Source organism: Crocodylus siamensis, chromosome 5 (genome assembly GCF_052110815.1).
Source record: "Crocodylus siamensis isolate JL-2025a chromosome 5, ASM5211081v1, whole genome shotgun sequence".
NCBI classification, from domain to species: domain Eukaryota; kingdom Metazoa; phylum Chordata; order Crocodylia; family Crocodylidae; genus Crocodylus; species Crocodylus siamensis.
The window spans coordinates 149,128,500-149,145,173 of NC_143399.1; the positions used below are offsets into that span (position 1 = coordinate 149,128,500).

The window sequence follows — 16,674 nt, forward strand, 5'->3', positions numbered from 1 at the left end:
AACGCCAACAGATTAAATCCTTTAAACCCTGATGATTGTTTAATCTTGCAGGGCTAAAATCTCTTCTTTTTCATATCCCAAGTGAAAAATCTAATAGCACTCCAAGGATTAAGAGTGCTTCTTTGACATGCATTAAATCAGGGCGCTTTGTTGGGGTCCCCTTGGCAGTGAGCAGTTAGATCACTGCAAGGAAAAGTTGCATACAGCAGCCCCCATCATATAGTCTGGGGAAATCCCCATGCCCTGTGCAGAGTCCCACTGAAGATAATGGGGCTCTGAAACATACACAGATCTGATTGGACATTTGGGGCCTAATCAGCAAAACCACTCACTATTCCCATTTCAGTTTTTGTAATATGTATGGTAGGAAACTCAGACAAGAGAGTGGGGTTCTATTCTTATCTTTCCTGAAGTGTTCTGTAGGACATTGGGGATGACACTTAACCTTTGTTTTCTTCTTTCTCAAGCCATTGAAGATGTTACTTACCTTAAAGGAGTGTTGTAAAGTTCATGAATATTTGTACAGTGCATGAGATACTCAAAGAAAAGGTGCTAGAGGGTTATACAATATTAGCAACAGAGTTGTCTCCAACCCTTAAGTAGTAATGCCAACACAACGACCATGGTGACAACTTCTCTTTTTATACCCTCTTTTTCTCACTCATCTTACTCAGACATTAAATCCCTTGAACTGACTTATTTTTGTTAATTTGTAAATTCATCTCTTCCTTTGAGCCTCCATTCCCACTTAAATCTCTTAAAATCCTTAGCGGTTCATCTAATTTACTTACTAAAACAACAGCAACAACATGGCTCACGTGCTCTCAGTAAAAAATGATGATTTGAAAGCCTGTAGGAACAGATGGCCAACCATCAGTACAATCAGGCTGTGCAATTTCATCTAGTGCCCTACTTACAGCTTTTAACAAGTTTGGTAACTTGCAAAATCAGCTTTTCTAATGTGACACAGTGTAGTTACTTTTATTCTGAATTTATTTATTCCTTTTTTTTACATGCAATTCACAGCACCTCTCTCTCCATGCTAATAAATTTAGAAGCTTCTCATAACAAGGGTAGCTAGTGTTTCTTTACTGCTCATATCCTCTTTTGCAACTGAAACAACTATTAACTGATCAGCAAGGAGTAGTAAACAAGCTGCACTGATATTGCTCTCCCTTAAGGTGTTGTTTGGTGCTATTTCGTATATCATCTTATTTATATGTCCTGTTTATTGTCAACTCAAAACATGGAACTTTGAACCCCCAATTTTCTCTCGTTGGATCAACAGATCAGCGCTTAAATCAGTTATTCAGAATTTTAGAAGAGGACATACAATCTAGTGATTATTGAACATAACCTCAGAAGATATGTGGGATTCTACGATAAGGTCTTCCTCAATTATTTCAACATCTGCTTGAGTGAATTGCTTCTATTCTAACAGGGACTTCTTCAGAGGAGCTGACTTCAGTGGGAAATGGAGCTAGCCATCTGGAAAGATGCTGTAGAGTTTCAGCACATCAGTTTAGTGGTAATGTTCTAAACATTCACCTTTCTGATATCCAGTGTAACTGAACCAAAGTTAGAGAGGCTAGTTTCCTAATAATGATTTAGCATTCATATGCTAGTATACTGTTAAAAATTCCACTGTATAAAACTATATTTATGGATGTGATACTCAAACTAAATGATAGTGAAGATACAGCTTATAACAGGGGTTGGCAAGGCTTTTGGCTGGAGTGCCAATCCCAATGCACATCTCACCTTGGCATGCCTGGGGCAGACCGCAGGGCAGCCATGAGGGGCCCAATCCTTGTTGTTGGAGGTGGCTGCACACATGCCTCCAGGTAGACAGCAGAGGGAGGGCCTGGGATTGCACTGCCGCAGCCCCTTCCCTTCCCTGCACCCCGAGCCATGCATGTAGTTGCCACTGGCACAGAGCCAGCGCTGGGGCTCCAGAGCCTCGTGAAGCTGTTTGCACCCTGCCCACCACCTGCTGCAGCTGCCCATAGACTGGGCTGGCAGTGGCTAACAGCCAGGAAGCTGCAAGCTGTTGTACTGGGCTCCAGAGTCCAAACTTGGCTCTGTGGTGGCAAAGGGTGCATGTGTATCTCTGGGCAGATGGCAGGGGAGGGGTGCAGGGCAGCACAACCCCAGAACCTGGCCAAGGGCTCTGGGGCTTGGTGCAGCTGTTTGCAGCCTCCTGGCTGCAGCTGGCTTGGGCTTTGGGCAGCTGCAGCAGGTAGCAGGAGGCTCCAAACAGCTGCACCCGGCTTGGGAGCACTGGCATTGGCTTTGGGGAAGCAGCTGCACATGCTCCTCTGGGTGAACAGTGGGGGAGGGACCAGAGTTGTGTTACCCTAGGCCCCTCCCCACCGTCCACCTGGAGGCATGTGTGCAGCTGCTGCCACCACAGAGCCCAATGCAGCTGTTTGCAGGCTCTTGGTTGCAGCTGGCCTGAGCTTTGGGCAGCTGTAACCAGCCACAGAGCCCAGGCTGCTTGCAGCCTGGCTTGCTGCCTCCTGGCCACCAGCTGTGAGCAGCCTAGGCTCTGTGGCCAGCAGCAGCTGCCCAGACCCCAGGCTCACTGTGGTGTGTTGAGCAAAATGGCCTTGCATGCCATGCTCTGGCATGTGTGCCATGCTCTGGCATGTGTGCTGACCCCTGTCTTGGACCATTTATGAAATTGCTTTTAAAACATTATAGTGTCTTAAGGAGAGACGTACATTATTTAAGAAAACACTGGACTCATAGGATATTTACAATAAATGACCTGAAGGCAGAAAACTCAGCTAACCCACTCCATCTAGCATATTGGTACTTGTTCTTTATCATACATAAAATTCAAGTGTTATATATATCATGTTTATGCCTTTGTTAGATATTTGTTTAATAGGAATAATAGTGAACACAGGATATGTATAAACCAGTGGTTCTCAATCTTTTTAGACAAGTTCTAAAACTCAAAGCACCCCTCAGAAAATGCCAGCTGTAATGTATGACTATGGAAAAGTAATATAACAATTTTCTGTTGCAAATAATTTAAATCAGAATACGTTAATTTTTTAACACTATGGATTCTTATTTGAAATCATGGGGTTTATCTTGTGAATCATGTTTGTACATCTAACAGTGCTAACACTGCATGGCATCCTGCAGCAGCCCTGAAAAGATCTCAAGGCACTCTATTTGAGAATCACTGGCATGGGCATATGAAGCCACACTAGACTGAGTATCTAACATGAATGCTGTAAACCAAATATGAACTGGGCTTGGGCTTTGGGCAGCTGCAGCAGGTAGCAGGAGGCTCCAAACAGCTGCACCCGGCTTTAAACCAAATATGAACTGGGGTACAATACTGTAGGCCCCCCTACTCAGTTAAAGGACAAATAGAAGCAAAATCAAATAGGCTGAACTTGTTCATAAGCAGGATTGATATTCTGTCTCTTCTTCATGCTGAAGTCCAGCCTAAGATTTAAAAAAAAACGTTTCCTTTTATTTGCTTTTTCTTTGCTGTCCATCTTTTTCTGTTTAAAACAAAATCTATTATACAGGATGTTGTATCAACTAACTTCTTGTCTCTTGTTAAAGATGATGCACCTCTGGCTAAAACAGCGCCAGTAGCTTATACCAGGGGTGTCAAGCTTGATTGCCACCACAGGCTGAACCAGACCCAGTGACAAAAGTAGGGTAAATGGTAGCATGGGAGTTAACACAACTGTTGCTTGCTCCCCCATTGACATGGGTGCCCACTGGAACTCTGTCTTTAGGAATTCAGTGGCAGACCTTGCCTCCAAGTTCCTAACCTCTCTATCGCGTCCTCAGACTGGGTAAAGAGGGTCCAAGGGCTAGATGAAGCCTGCAGGCCATACCTTTGACACCCCTACCTTATACCAACCATTTGCAGTGAGTAGATGCATGTGAGCTCGAGCCTCAGAGGCTTGCTATACCTCCTTCTCAGCTCAATTCCTATGTGTATGGGTATGATGGTAATATGTGGTATGGTCCCCCCCAGCCTGCTGAGAGGCATATATTTCTCGAGGCATTAGACTGGCACAGGCTATTGACCTCTTTGAGGAAGACAGGAACTTCTCCTTGGAGACAACAGTCTGCTTTTTGGACCTCAACTAGAGAAGCAGAACAATGCACTGCTTTATGCACATACCTAGTGGCAAATGCACAATCAAAGCACTACCGAAACATGAACCTAAAATTGTTTGTAGATTAGCGCAGCCCCTATTGCCCAGTTGGTATGAGATATACTTCACAATCTGAGAGAGAAATGACATATTTCTCAACCAAAATCATAATGCAGGGATGAACCCAGCATAAGAATCCTGCAAACTGTATTGATTTCTTTCTGACCTTCTCCCTAAGATGTCTGCCTGTGATGCACTGAACAGTCAACTCCAAAGAAGCATGGACGACCCTGCATTCCAAATGCACTGATAATTAGCCCAGATGGAAATGGTCATGAGGGCTATTCCATGAAAAGCCTTAGTTAACCAATATCTCCATATGTATATTTAACTGAGAAACAGATTAGGAAATAGTAGCTGAGAGATTTCTGTGCTGTTACAACCCAAGAAAGCAAACTCCAAAATCCAAACATGAGAAATAATGCTGCACTTTGAGCAGTACACATGATATGTGTAATAGCAGCTAACTGCCTGATCTTGCAAAACCTACTTGTGAATCATTTTTACTCTCATGAGTAGTCTCTGTGAAATCAGTAGGATTATCTGTCTGAATATAGACTACAGAGGTGAATGAAGTAATCAAGCAGGATCCAGCTCCTGATTAGGAAAGTACAGAAGACGGAAGTTTGCTTGCTCTCGCTCTTTTTTTTTTTTTTTAAGTACTGTAAAGCAGAACATACCTTCTTGGAAACTTTGTGGCAGAAGTTTCCATCTGAAAGGGAATATTTCTGTATTGTGAAGGGGAGAGAGACATAGGCATTTATAATGTGGGTTGTAATCTAGTGCTCTTGCAGCAGTGGTTTGACCTTTCTATGGTCCCCTCCAGTATTGCCTTCTAGTCCTCTTTAGAGTCCTGGTTTTCCACACCCACTGTGATCTCTCCACAAATTTATCTTCATATTTATTGAGATTGACAAGTTCTGTGAATGGAGCATAAAACTAAGTAGGGAGAATAACTATACGCTAAAATAGCGCCAGTGGTGACGTGTAGGGGGTGCATGTGCACCTCCTGAGAGTCCTCGTGCACCCCTTCACAGCCAGCATCCCCTGCTTAGGCAGTGGCGGGGGGGGCAGGTGGGAACACTGGTGCCACCCCTGAGAGCACAAGCTGGGGAGTGGGGGCACCAGGAAAAGTGCCACTGGCACATCCTTGGCCCTTCTGGGTGCGCTGCTGGCACTTCCAGGCAGCGTTCCCTCTTTAAGCCAGTTTAGAGGGAATGCTGCTTCTGGGACGGTGAGACTGGACATGGGGGGATGCCTCTCCCCCCACCCCTCACTGACTGGCCGCTGGGGGGGGGGGCAAGTGCCCCCTCCTGACTCAGGAGGCACCAGTCGCCCATGGATAGCGCAGCAGTAACAGCTCTGATTAGATGATTCCCTCACTCTTAAGGAAAGCTTCCACTGAAATCAATTGATATTTTGCCTGAATCGAAGATTCTCCAAGATCCCCCTAGGTCTAGTTTTCCCAAAACTGTAATTACTTTCTACACACTCTTTCTGTGTGCCCCGTCCTGCTTCCACATCAGTCTGCAGGAAATAAAATGTTGGGAACCACTGATCTACTGCACCTCCCAAATGAAAATATAATCTTAGAAAACTAGAAACCTTAAATTAGTTACCTCAATCAGATTTCTATGACCATCTTTTTCAAAAGAGTATAGCAAACAAAGCAGCACAATAGTGAAAAGTAAAATGTCGGGATTCAGGAGAGGACTAGTGATACAAATACAGATTCCATAAGCCTCTTTTCAATTACCAATCTAATAGACCGTTGTTATGTAGGAAACGACCACCAGTGGTTGCATTCTTAAGTGGTGTCTCCAAATAAAACCAATGGGAAGGCTGAACCCTTTACACTGGTACGTAAACATACTGCTCACTGTCTTCACTACTGCTATATTTTAATAGAATAATAGTAAATTGGAGAATAATAGTATTTGCATTTCTAATTTTGTACTGTTTTGTGGGTATCATGGTAGAAATAGGCTGCAAAGGAAAAATCTGAAGGATGAGATTATATGAAGTATTACCATGCTTTCCCTGAGTAACCCTGAGGAGATTAAGATGGGAACAGCAGGCTCAACCTATTTATTCCTGTTGTCCCAAGTTCCTTTCCTCCCACTCTCTCTTCTATCCTCTCCAATCCAGCTCCAACCTTGCCAAGGTGACTAATGACCTTTTTCATGGCTGATACGATGGTCCTATCCTTTGAGCTTAATGTGCATCATCTGCTACCTTTAATGGTGTTAAGTCATGCCTCTTTGTTTCCAGGCTTCTGGCAGTCTGTATTTTAACTCTTCTTGACTGGCTGCTCTTTCACATCTCCTTTGGTGATTCCTGATCCCCCTGGTTCTGTCCTCAGTCCCTTTCTCTTCCACTTCGATATGGTTCCCTTGGCAACCCAATGGCTTCCATGCTTTCATCTACCACTGACACTGACAGCTTCCAAATCTGTCCTTTTAGGCTTAACTGATCCTCTTCACATCACAGACGTATTGCTCTGACATGTCCAGTTCAATGTATATTTAAAAAAAATGTTCCACGTTTTTTCCCAAACCCCAGATTGGGATTTAGAAGAAAGCTTAATAGAAACCTCTGTTTGAGGACTGGTTACTTTGCCTGTTAGACTCTTCCCCCTGAATTTGAGCTGAATTCATCTCTGTATTACCCTTTTCTCTATCTACAGGCCCACTGCATATTCTCATAATTGAAACACTGTAATTATGCAAACATGCACAAGAGAGGCTGAAGTATTTTAGCCCCATCAGGGTATCCATTGGATGTTATGTGAATACCTGGTAAGACAGACATGTAGATAAGCTGTTCTATTCTTTTCAGATGTTTCCCCTGTAAGGCTTTTGTTCCAGATAAATAGTACCAGCACATTATGAAAGCTGGCTTGTCGGTGATTAACCCTGTCACTGTCCCTAGGAGAGGAGGACTGCAGGCACTCAGCTAAATCCAGACCTACAGGGATACTGCAGGCATCTGCAGCACTACAAGGTTAGTCCCTGGTCTGGTGAGAGAGGAACATGGCTTTCCAACCTGAGAAAAGTGATAGCTACAGGACTTTGATCTAAGCTGGTGCTCCTGAGGAGGACATGAAGAGACTGGAGTTCAATTAACTCATAAACTTGACATTAGGATTCTTCAAGTTACTTCCAAATGCCTTTGATTTAAACAAGGGAATGGAAGATCTGATCCTGTCAGGTGCTGGTAGTCCTCTATTGCCACTGAGCTAATCAAAAGATTAGCCTTAAATCTAGGTGATCATGAGATTATATTTTAATAGGGCAGACCTCAGTCAACCAGAATATTAAACAACCGACTTCAATGATAAATACTGAGTATATAGCTACTGTGTGTTCTCAGTGGAAACGAGGACTGGATGTTTGACCTTATGCCTCACCACACACCCAAGGGTATATACGACAAAAGAAATGTACAATAGTTATGTATTATTACTTAGGGGTAATTCTCATCTCTCTGTCTCAAGTGTCATAATACCCCAGAGGTAGGTGTTATCTGACAGTAACACATGCCTTATAATCAACTCTTGGCTGCCACTCAATGAAATTTAAAATGTAAATTTCTATAGCTGAAGAAAACCTTTGTTTATTGCACTTTCTTGCCATTTCAAGTCTAATACTATATAATTGTGGGAGTAATCTCTCCAGGATGAAGCCAAATCAACACTGTAGTCTAATACTAAAATTCATTTTCAACATTATGTGCCAAAGTCAATGCTCCTGTTCATGCTGAGAAGCAAAAATCCAGTCCCCATGGGGTTATGACAAAAATGAAGAGAAGGATGGATTTCAGAGACGTTTCCCAGAAATCACATAGCCAGACAAAAATAGCAGTTAAGTTCTGAGCCACTAACCACTCATCAGAGTCTGCTGACCTCTGAAAGTACTGTAAAAGCAACTTTGGCAGAACTGCCAGAACAGAGAAAGCCTGTTGTGGCATTCTCTGGAAATAATAGCAATTCTTGCCACAAGTTTTCCTTATAGAACAAGCTAGCTTTAAACAAGTTAACTTAAAGGTTATAAGTTAAAGGAAAAAATTATAAAGTAAAAGAGCATGAATAATTTATTGAATCTGAATGATCACACTGTGAAATGAATTAGCAAATTTTACAGCAGAACTGCTTCCAGAAAATAATATATTTAAGGGTCTGATCCTGACTGGTACCGAACCCTTTTATCAGTGGGGGTGCTCAGTGGGATGACTCCCACATTGAAGGTGTTCAGCACTTTGTAGCATCAAGCACTAAGTGATTTTTTTTTCAGCTCTGATAGCTTTCACACTGGGTGGTAGACATCTAAAACATCAGCCTTATGCTTGTAAATGCTATGTGAATACTGGTCTATGAGATGGCACAAATTACAACATCACCATACAGAACTTGAGAGAGTGAATTAGAAATGTATTCACAGTTTCTATCCTTTATTAATATTTTAATCTCTTTTATTGCCTACAGATTTCCCCCAAAGTCTACTGACTTTTTCCTTTAATAAAATAGCAAATTACATAGCCAAATTAGGTCATGATCTTGACAGGCACTAGATAGCAGAATATGAAACAGCAAAGAACCTGAGAGAACAAATATACAGGCTGTAGGAATATTACCATCAAAACCAATGCAACAAGCCTTCATCGCTATACTTGAAAAAACAGATGTCTTCATATTGAAAAAAGGGAGGGAAGAAGCGGGGAGGAACAGCTTGATACAGAATTCTTTGTTTTATGAAAAGATCACTGTCTGCTGTATCAGCATCTTTCTACTGAACAGAAACAAAGTGATGGCAACAAGAACATTTTCTGTGTGTACTGTTTTCTGTGTGTACTGTGAGTTTCCTGTAGTGGGGAAAGACAGCTGAAGGTCCATGGGTTGCACTATTATTCTAGGTTTATTCCTTTGTTGCTGCAGCCATGGTTGTCCTGCAGTTTGTCCAAGCCATGTCATTTATCCACGAATCCTACCCCACATCCAAAGGTGAATTCCCTCTGAGGTGGCAGCATATGGAGTTTGTATCCCCCCAGGTTGTGGAATCTGTGGCTGTGTCTAGGTGATCAGGGGCGTGCAGTTTGTGGTGCCATAAACTGCACACAGTGAACGTTAAAATGTGTGCTGCAAAATTTGCTGCGCAGCAACAAAATTTGCTACTGGGACTGAGACCACAGCTGGAGTATTGCGTCCAGTTCTCGGTGCTGCACTTCAACAAGGACATGGAAAAGCTTGCGAGAGTCCAGAGAAAAGCCACCCGTATGATCAAAGACTTGCAAAGCAAGCCATATGAGGAAAGCCTGAGGTACTTGGGCCTCTTCAGCCTAAAAAAGAGAAGGCTGACAGGGGACTTGGTAGTAGCTTACCACTATATCAGGGGAATATTTCAAGGGCTCGGCAAACTCAGGGCACCCTTGGGGAAAACCTGGAGTAGTGGCCACAAACTCCTGGAAGACCGTTTCAGGCTTAACGCTAGGAAAAACTTCTTCACAGTTAGGGTGTCCAGACCGTGGAATAAATTCCTTTCAGAGGTGGTACAATCACCTACCATGGAAATCTTCAAGTGGAAACTGGATAGTCACCTTGCTGGGATCACTTGACCCCAGTTGTCTTTCCTGCCTAGTGTAGGGGGCTGGACCAGATGATCTTGTGAGGTCACATCCAGCCCCTTACAATCTATGAATCTATGAAAAAAACAATGCTGGAAAAAATGTCACAACATATGCAAAGAAAGCATGCCTTTTCAGAAAAAGAGGCCTGGCCCTCCAGAGGATGCAACATCAACAGCATGTTTATGGCACTGTATGTAAAGGTTTGCTATAGGACACTCAGATTGTTTGATATTGTACACTTTGAACTATTAGATTATATTGCTGACTACCAGTACCACTTTGTTTTCGCTTCAAAAAAAGATGCTGTACAGTGTTTGGTTTATACATTGCTTTGGAGGATTGGGGTTGTGTTATTTTTTCCACGCTGAGGGAGAGAGAGTAATGACATATACCTAAAATACACACATGCATTCTCATGGCCCTTAAAGAAAAAACACAGACAAAGAATGACCCTACTCCTCTACTAGTCAATGTGCTCATAAAGGCAGTATAATCCTAGTTTTATTTTCCCCATACAGAGTGGCATCAGGTGTCATTTGACCCTGATCGTCCTTATAACTCTGAGCAACCTCCAGACTGCTACCCTCTGGTATGAAGTGGAAGCTTTTGTTATTGATGGCACAACACGTACAGCTGCTTCAGTGATTGTTCTCAGAGGGACAGATGGCTGCTTTCAATACAAAAACGGGATTAAAAAAAAGAACTCAGAGAATGACATCACTATGCTGCCTGGATTTTATTTTACTAGATCCACAGAGCTAGCACCAACATCAAATAAAAATTCTGTCAATTCTATCTACTTAATGCAATGTTTTCAACTGAAAGCTCAAATGGAATGAAGCCTTTCTTGAAAATGTATAATTGTCACCATTTCAATATAGCTTTATTGCTGTTCATCTGATTTGATGAGGTATTTATCCTATTGGGATAAAATCTGAGCTCCTACCAGGTAGTTCAAGACATTATTATTATTTCTCTTCTTTCCTGTGCTGTTGGGTACTAGAGTGACAGTTTATGCCTCATTTGTTCATCTGTGTTTGCTTGTCTCAGTGATTGTGTGAAGAAGTTATGGAGGGAAAGAAAAATTGAAGAAATGAATTTTGTATTTAGGAACCAATCCTGAAAAATGTATGAATGTGTTCAGCTTTGTACATTCTGAGTGCTCCCACTGGAGTCAATGGGAAAAAAGTTAAGAAAAAATACAGTCTTTCTAGGATTAGTGTTAGTGCAAGGAGCAGCTATTCCTGCAATAAAACATGGTTAAGGACCACATCCCATCTCCTGGGTTCACAAGCCTTCGCCTCTGATCTCTCCCCACACAACTATGACCTCCCTCAATAGCTACATTCCATTGAAACATTGATGAGCACTCAGATACTTCAGGCCCATCCTCTGGAGAGGTTTAAATACCAGAACTAGACTCTTTCTGCAGCGAGCAGAGCACTAGCAGCTCTATATAGATATTTATAATATACAACAAATGCTCTGATTATTCTGGGAATGGTGGAGGAACTGACCTATATAAACATAGTGTTAGTGGAGGCTGCAGGGTTTTTTTAGCAAACCAGGAATGTGCAGATATGGTTTTTGTAACAGGTTGTACAATACACCTATCAAAAACAAAGCAGAAATCATGAAATTAAATGCCTGGATTTTAAATTTGACTTAACAATTGGACACTTCCAACACAACAACTATTTCTGAAAAGTTAGCAGGACATATATAATGGCCTATTTTAAAATAAGAAACAAATGTGTTATGTAGTAATCAGAGCAAGGGATTGGAAGCAAGGATTCTTGAGTTCTATCTTCTTCTTATACTGCTTGGGTGAATGGCCTAGGGCACGATAATTAGCTTCTCTGTGCCTCAGTTTTTCCAACTGTAAAACTGATATAAAAAGACCTACCTATTACATATAGGCTGTTGTTAAGGTTTAACTGGTGTTTGTGATCCATGTTGAGAATCTTGGACAAAAACCTCAATATAAATACTGTGGGTGCTGCCAGCTTTATAACAACTCCAAATAATTTAACTGGAGTTTCTGAGAATTTAAACAGAAAGCAACACAATTCATTCTTTATTTTTCACATTTTACATTCCTTGAGGTATCCAATTAAAGGTAAGTACTGAAATGGCTGCACAGCTATTCCTGGAAGAAGCAAAAAAGCAGCATTTTCTTTTGCCTGTTGCTACCAAGAATCTCTGAGGATTTGGAATAGTTTTATTAGCCTTCCCAAATGGCCATGTCATTGCATCACCATTGAAAAAAAATGCCTGCCAGACAATTAGTGTAAAGGAATGTTGGTATCTGAAGAAGAGTGCATTAGCCAAAAAATTAGCTGTTGTAAACTGCTGGTTATATTCTGTAAAGTGCTGAGCACCTTCCACTTCCACACAGCCCCAAAGGAGTTAAAGCCATAGAGGACCCCTGGAGGCCCAGATCCTAAATCAGCAGTCCAAATTACTGAGTTAAACTACGACTCCGGTCTCTCTTTTTGTGATAATGATCCACCGTTATAGTCACTATGTACAAAGCTTAAACAATACTTTATTGTGTTCCATGAAATTAAGGGAAATAAAAATAGGTTCACCCATGCTTATAAGTCATAGGTGTACCACTATTAGTTGTTATATGTGTAATGAAGAACAGAAAGACTCTCTTCATAGAATAAAAGATGTAGAATGGCTTATTAGATGTAATAACCACCAAACATTGGCCATTGAGAAAAAATAACAATAAATCAGGGAGGTGCACAAATTCAGAATGCATAAGCATTATGCAGTTACTTGGTCATTTTTCCTATTATTTGTGGATTGACTAAATATAACCTTGCAGGTTTGCATGTTTATTATTGTTTAATACTTACAGTGTGGGAGCGTTAAAAGCCTCTTGTCAGGGTCAAAGGTTCTCTCAAACCTCATAGCTCATGGCACAGAACTTTCTATAACCAACAGCACATAAGAAACTGATGTGGCTAGCATCATTCCCCAGCCCAAGGATTTCCGTACATAAGCATGGAGCCTGCTCTGATGCACTGTAATTACAGTGTGTCAGAGCAAACTCAATTAATCGAGCCAGCTAGAGCGTGGTAATTATCACAATAAGCACCCTCCCATGTCTTTTCTGTCAGCTTTCCTGCACTTCAAAATGGCAGCAGTGATGCTTGAACTAAAGCTTGTCGGACAAGCTTTACTTCAAGCAACCCTACTGCCATTTTGAAGCACAGGGATGCTAATATACAAGATACCATGGCATTTAATTAGAGCAGCTTCTCTAATTAAAGATCTCTCTCCACGCACCCCCTGCTCAGCCCCTGGAGCACATGTAAAAGTGCCCCAGGTGACAGGGGTCAGGTTTTCTTTGGCAGCTGTGCAGTGGAGGATTCAAACTCACACCTCTGAAGCCAGAGCAAGCCAATTCAATGGTCTGCCTCTGGACCTCATGCTAAGTATATTATACAAACACACAATACATTACAATCCCTGTCCTAAGAAGCTTATTGTCTTTCCACAATTTCCAAATCAAATATGCTCAGTCTATTAGTGAATAGATTTATAATGGTGTCTAGCTGCCAATTTATGTTCTACTGATATCCTCAAAAACTTCAGCTAACAACTAACCATATACATGCCTAAAGTCCCTAGGGACCCGTGTTTCTGCTGGTGGGCATGTCTAAAACCTCTCCGGTCTTGAAACTCCCTAGTCTCATAGAAGGCAGGGTAAATTTGCACCTTATAAACCAGAGGTGCACAGCCCCTAGCTCATGGGCCAGATCCAATCAGAGAAGATATGCCATCCAGCCTGCAAAGATCCCCAGTGAGCTGAAAATGTGGTGGTGTGGGAGCAGTGGTAACAACTGGAGCTTCCCTGCTGTCAAAGTTCAAGACCTATGGGGAGCCTTGGAGGCTGGATAGCATTCTAGATTGGTAAATGGATGTGGCCCAGGTCCTGATACAGGCGTACAGAGGCCAGCTGGAGCTGGTTCAGGACCCAATCTGGCTCGTGGGCCAGCCTGCACCACTTATAAGGCCTAAAACTGAACATACTGTTGTAGAATAACCAAAGTAGATATATATGCATATCATGAGCTGAAGCTCATTTCATAAGATGCAGACTGTAGCTCACACTCAGACTCTCACTCCATGTGCGTATTACCTGTAGGGTAGATGTTCTCAGAGCACACTTCAGAGCTTCAGCAGTAGATATTCTTAGAGCACACTTAGCCCACTGAAAAGGCAACTGGGGATGAAACTGTTTGAGGCTGTTTGGGTTCTGTGTGTGTCCTCCCAGAGCGCTCACTGGGAAGGTGGGAGACCTCTTTTCAAATCCTAACTCTGCTCAGTATGAAGCAGCGACTCTTGCACCCTGAGTTAGTATGTTGATGAGTAGGAAAGCAAGCCAATCTTTTGCTTTCTCTCTGGCCCAGTACATTTTTAATTACTTTATATGAAATTGGAACAAGGTTAACAGGAAAAACTAAGAGTCTCACTGTATATTATCCAGTTGCTTGGTAGTTAGGGCACTCTCTTGCAATGTGGGAGATCATGTTTCTCTGTAATGCACACAAGAGCTCTGCAGAAATAGTACAGTCATGCCATACAAGCCAAGATAAGCTTGAATTTTCTTAAATTTAAAGTCATTTTATAAAAACAATGTTATTTCACTTAAAAACATTTTTTTTTAAAGTGAAACATCCTAAAATTATCCAAGAAACATGTTTCAATGACTTAAATCTATTTTTTTTTCAGACTTGGGGTTCACCAGGATTTGACATTTTAGCCGAAAGTCCAAGTTCAGGATGGGAAACAATTTTTTACATAGGAAATCTATTTCCTACCTAGTTTCAGAACATCTGTATAAGAACATAAGAATTGGGATTGACTGGGTCAGACCCAGCTGAACTAGCCCTGTACCCCATCTCACACAGCAACAGAAAGTGGATTCCAAGGGGGAGGGTAAACAAGCATGTCCAGATGTCTCATCTACTTTGACAAACTCTTACATTTAGGTTACAAACAGATGATGTATTTGTCTCAGGAGAAAGCATTTTATCCCAGGACAAAGTGCAATCACTTAGACACCCATGTCTGTTGTCCCTAAAAACAAACCCTAAAAAGGTTCATGGGATAAGAAGTGCTAACAGTTTGTCCTGGGGCATTATGAAGTATGGCTGGACTGTTGTTCCAGCACTGCATCACTGAATTAATGGCAGAAAAGCATCAGTGCATTCAAGCACTCACTAAACCCTAACTGGAAGGGTGTTGTGTATGCATGCCAATTTGGGGATGTTTCTGTTTCCGGACAAATGCGGCCATGACCTGTCCAGGGACAAATGCAATGTCTGTTCCTAACTGTAGAGGAGATTTCCATTGCAGAGTTTCAAGAGAGGCTGTGCTTTCAATTATACACTCAAACACAAATACAAGCTTTGCATTTGTTTTCTTTTGTGATTTTCAGATGCCTCCTACCATGATGATCCTAATTTTGTCCAGAATTTATTAGGCCTACTAGGTAATAAAAACCACTATTATAGAAATGGATTCTGAAACAGAAAAAAAGCTTATTCTCATGGTTGAAAATGAGCAATAAGAGAAGAATCGTATCTCGAACAGTCTGATGTGAATCATAACCATTTTCTGGTTTCATTCCTGCTCTCAAAGGACTTCAACTGGAAGACAGACTTAATCTAAACATCACTAGTAATCACACCACAGTCATGTCCTTGTTGGAGCCTGTTCAAGATAAAATTTCCCAGCTGGAATGTCTTAGGGAGACTCTCAGCTGTTTGTAACATATAGCACATCAGCCTTGTTGGAGAGGAGAGACGTACTTAATAAAGAAAAATATTAATGAACAATGTCCTCAGCATGGAGCTGATAATGCAATATTTAAAACCCTGTGTTTAAACAAACTAACCAGAGACATTCCAGGACACAAGAGAGATCCTAAAATTAAACTTTACTGAAGTTTAAAGAATATGCTAACTGTATGCACTTCTTCACTGAAGAATTTGTTTTTACTCTGTACTACTTGTGTCTCTCTTAACATTAAGCTACTTTTAAAATTAGGAACAAAACCAAAAGGAGAGGGAGGTGGGGGGAAGGGAGAGAGAGATCTCATGGCATTAGGAATTATGGGTCGTGGACTTCACATTTTTTAACAGTTACGCTCAACTTTTATACACTGTGGACACATTCAGAATAAGCTACTGTATTTACCTGACTACAAGATAACCCTGCATTTAACATGAGCCCCTCCAATAATTATACAATAAATTTATAAATTTTCTATGCTTAGAATAATTTTCTATATATAGAATCTAGTTATTGGAAGACTATCTTAAATTCATCCCCCCACTACTGCAAGTAGTGAGTAGGGGGACAGTAGTGGCAATGGGGAAGACAGACATTGTGGGAGGCAGCTGAGGAGCATGTGGTAGGGCAGGCAGTGGTGGGTTGGAGAGGCAGTAAGGGGGTAGGCAGTGGGGGGAGCAGCAGGAGACAGGCAGTAGAGGGCTGGGTGATGAGGGGGCAGGCAGTGTCGAGGTGGGAGGACCATGCAGTGGGGCAGGCAGCTTTCCGCCCTGCTGCCTGTTTCCCCTCCCACAATTACTCCCCCTTTGTGCCAGCTTCTGAAGCATTAGGTGCCCACTCCCTTTCCCCTGTCCCCCTCTAATCCCCCCTCTTTGCTGCTTCTTCCTCCCTGCCTCTTCTTCCTCCCATCTCCTTCAACCCTGAAGTCTCTCCCCCCTGCTTATCCCTCCAACTACCCCTTACCTTTGCTCTGGTGCTGGCAGAGCTGGTCTGTGCTTGAGCCTGGGAGCACTGAGCACAGTCCTAGCCTTACCCTATAATA

The 16,674-nt window shown here is 42.1% G+C and overlaps 1 protein-coding gene across 1 annotated transcript in view; it reads right to left on the reverse strand.

The window, feature by feature from the left end:
* Positions 1-16,674, reverse strand: part of CHN2 (chimerin 2) — a 230,455-nt gene that overhangs the window by 34,993 nt on the left and 178,788 nt on the right. The window lies entirely within an intron of this gene.